This window comes from Anomaloglossus baeobatrachus, chromosome 2, assembly GCF_048569485.1.
Source record: "Anomaloglossus baeobatrachus isolate aAnoBae1 chromosome 2, aAnoBae1.hap1, whole genome shotgun sequence".
Classification (NCBI taxonomy): domain Eukaryota; kingdom Metazoa; phylum Chordata; class Amphibia; order Anura; family Aromobatidae; genus Anomaloglossus; species Anomaloglossus baeobatrachus.
Window position 1 is genome coordinate 764,457,395 of NC_134354.1, and position 3,653 is coordinate 764,461,047.

Below are 3,653 nucleotides of genomic sequence, written 5' to 3' on the forward strand. Positions count from 1 at the left end.
TTTTTTTTTAATCACAGAAACTTTATTTTGTCTTTCGGTGGCCGAACATTCAGCTGAGCGCCCGGCAGCCGACATGTGAGAGCGCTCAGCTGATCCCCCGGCCGCCAGCATGTGGAAGCGCTCAGCTGATCTCCCGGCCGCCAGCATGTGAGAGCGATTAGCTGGGCGCCCGGCCGCCGGCATGTGAGAGCTCTCAGCTGAGCGCCTGGCCGCTGGCATGTGAGAGCGCTCAGCTGAGTGCCTGGCCGCCGGCATGGGAGAGAGATCAGCTGGGCGCCCGGCCGCCGGCATATGAGAGCGCTCAGCTGATCGCCCGGCCGCCGGCATGTGAGAGCTCTCAGCTGAGCGCCCGGCCGCCGACATGTGAGAGCTCTCAGCTGAGCGCCCGGCCACCAGCATGTGAGAGCGCTCAGCTGAGCGCCCGGCCACCGGCATGTGAGAGCTCTCAGCTGAGCGCCCGACCGCCGGGTGATCAGCTGATCGTTCACAATAGTCTGCTGCCGGTAAAACTGTAAAGAAGAAAAAAAAATAATAAAAAAAAAAGCTTTCCGTTGTTTTGTACGATCCGTTGCATCCGTTGTGCCATTATATGCAACGCATCCGTTGCATCCGTCACACAACGCAATGCAACGGATGCCGTTCAACGCAAGTGTGAAACTAGCCTAACCCGGAAAATGTCTTTTGGTTTTAGGTTCCAGCAGCAAGGACTGTAAGGGAAAAAAACTTGCCTATATGCCTCTAATAGTAAACTATCCCTCCTCCAGCAGCTAGCCCTACACTAATAAAACATACTCATAAAGCCTATGCACTAAATGCATGGGCTGACAAAAATTAAAAGGAGGGGATGCAATACTCCCTGGAAGACATGTAAAAGAGGGCATCATAATAAATTAATTGACAATTCTTAAAATATTCTGAGTTTCAAATAGTAAAAAGATTTGGACTTTTAAATTTTAAAAAGATTGTACAAACATACAGAATCTGTCAATGCATGGAAAGAAGCCATCATGGTGTGGACTGCGGAAAAGATTTATGTGACCAGAAGGAACACTGATTTCCATCACATGATTCATATATGAGAAAATGAGAAACAGAACAAGATCTTGTGCAATAGGCTAGGGGAGCAGTAAAGTCATTTTTGACTGATAAGATATATTACTAAGTTTTTCATCTTTAGTGTAACACTGATTTATTAAAAAAAAAGAGATCATTATAACAGAAATCGTTAGTGATTTCTGAAAAAAACCTCCTAAAACTAATTTCCTTTTTGGAACTACAACTCCCAGCATGCCTTAAAATCCAAACAGGAGAATGTAGCTCAGCTTCGGATTTTCGGAAGCCACCTGTTGCATGTATGGAATGCACGTAGTCAGTGATCGGCCCTTTCTATAGATAGCAAAGGCTATAGATGTTTGCATACTCCTATACACAATGTAGCGGCACAATATATACATATTATCGCTACATTATATGCATTATTATAAAGCTTCCCAGTGCACGGCGTATACACTGAACACAGTCACTCCTTATACTGGGAGCCAAATCTTCTCAAGGTCATCCCGATTTGGAAGCTCTCAGGTATGAGTGTAATGAGAGTAAGTTTATCTGAGAGACGAAAAGACCTCTAGGCAGAAATATGAGAGGTGCGGGGGGAGATCCACTGCTGTCTAATTCTATTCGGCTGGGGTACAAGCAATACGACGGCAGTCACAACTCCCACCGAGAGCAAAGGATCTTTATAGGGGATCTCCAGTACGTAATAAACTGATTTTGTTATGGTTCTAGGGTATCCTTAAGGCTATGTTCGCACGTTGCGTTTTTTTCCGCGTTTCTGCAGCGTTTTTGGCTGCAGCGTTTTTGCGCTAAAACGCATGCGTTTTTGATTCCCAGCAAAGTCTATGGGAAAAGCAGAAATCCTGTCTGCACTTTGCTTTTTGTTCAGCAGCGTTTAATTTGCATATTTGTGGTCAAAAACCATGCTGAAAAAGAAGCAGCATGTCAGTTGTTTTTGCCATTTCTGCAGCGTTTCCTTAACATTGGAGTCAATGAGAAATGGCAAAACGCATGTTGAAGTGAATATTCTGCGTTTAATGGGCGTTTTACATGCTTTTTACCAGCGTTTTCCAAAACAAAAACGCAGATGCAGTAGGGAAAGAACCCAGGCACAAACGTCATTACCTACATCACTTCCTTTTTACTATAAATACAGAGCTGAGTATGTTTCAGTGCCTGCTACTATTGTGATTTCTCATAATATAAATACTTTGATCTACTGAAATTTAAAATGGCTTGGTTCCAGCGAATGAAGATCGATGTAGCAAAATTAATTGCTATGGTAAGTACCTGATTTATTTTTCATTATTTTGCTTAAAAAATGTTATAATGATAATGTCAAGCTTTATAATCTTATAAATTTAGTAATCACTTCATTACAATTTTGTAAAATTATGTAACAGGTTGAATCCATGCCATGCCTTTGGGATCCCACGTGCCCTGAATACATGCAAAAAAACAAGAGGATGGACTGTTGGGGAACAATCTGTGCTGAACTGTTCCCACAATGGCATGAGGCTGATGCAGCCTTACAACATAAAATTGGTATATTTGTTGTTTTAATTAGTTGTTTTTATACTGTTACTATACTTTTTATAATTAATTTAAGATTTGTGTTTTATTTTTTCCTTGCACAATTAAAATAGAGCTTGATGTGCGGAAAAGGTGGCGTTCAGTTAAGGACAGATTTCACAAGATAAGGAATGAGGGCATGAAAAGTGGCAGTTCCCCTAAAAAACCAAATTTCATCTATTATGATGAGCTGTCATTTCTATGCACAAGTCGGAAAACTAGAGAGTAAGTATTCATGTAACAGTCTGTTAACAATGTTTTCTGAAAATAATGTTATCATCACAATAAATTACATTGTATTTAATTGTTTTTTATGTTTTCTTTCTCCTCAACAGAACTTCAGGAAATGTAGCAGCAGAAACACCTGTTGATGATGAAGAAGGGCAAGAGAGCCTTCATCATCCACACCAGGAAGGGCCATCAGGCAATATAGATCAATTTTCATCTGAACATGAAGGGGAGATAGAAATTGGTAGTGTTCAAGATAAATCACCACCTAGACCTACAAGAATTACCTCAGGTCCCACAAAATATATCAAGCCAAAAAAAAAAAAAAAACACCAAAAATATCCAATTAGAGGAGGAAGTTATTTGTAACGAAACCTTAAAATTATTGAATACTAGTGCCAAAGAAGATGACATTGATCATTTTGGCATTAGTATTGCAGGTAGAATTCGAAAAATTAAAGATGAGAAGAAAAAAAATACATGCATGACAGCCATATGTGGGATGCTGACTTGCTATGAGGATGAGGGTAGTTTCCCTTCCTCTGGCGCAATTATTTCCAAAATTGAACAAATTTTTGACGAAGTCAAAAACCCACCAGCCCAAAAGAATACAGCTACTATTGCCCCAAACCCAATCTACATACCAAAACCTTATTCTCTAAATACAAATACCTATAATCAAAATGTGCACCAACAATATTTGCATCCAGGCATACAAACTCAAAAACCCCAATCTAGCCAAATGAATATACAACCCCCGTTAAATGTAAATTTGCATTCCCAACAACAACCTCATGGAT

General features: G+C 40.7%; 1 long non-coding RNA gene across 1 annotated transcript; it reads left to right on the forward strand.

Moving 5' to 3' along the window:
- The first annotated feature begins 2,487 nt into the window (after positions 1 to 2,487).
- LOC142290704 (uncharacterized) lies at positions 2,488 to 3,199 on the forward strand. Its single transcript, XR_012750365.1, has 3 exons — positions 2,488 to 2,598; positions 2,700 to 2,850; positions 2,961 to 3,199. It is a non-coding gene; the product is annotated as an uncharacterized LOC142290704 (long non-coding RNA).
- Positions 3,200 to 3,653: the final 454 nt, after the last annotated feature.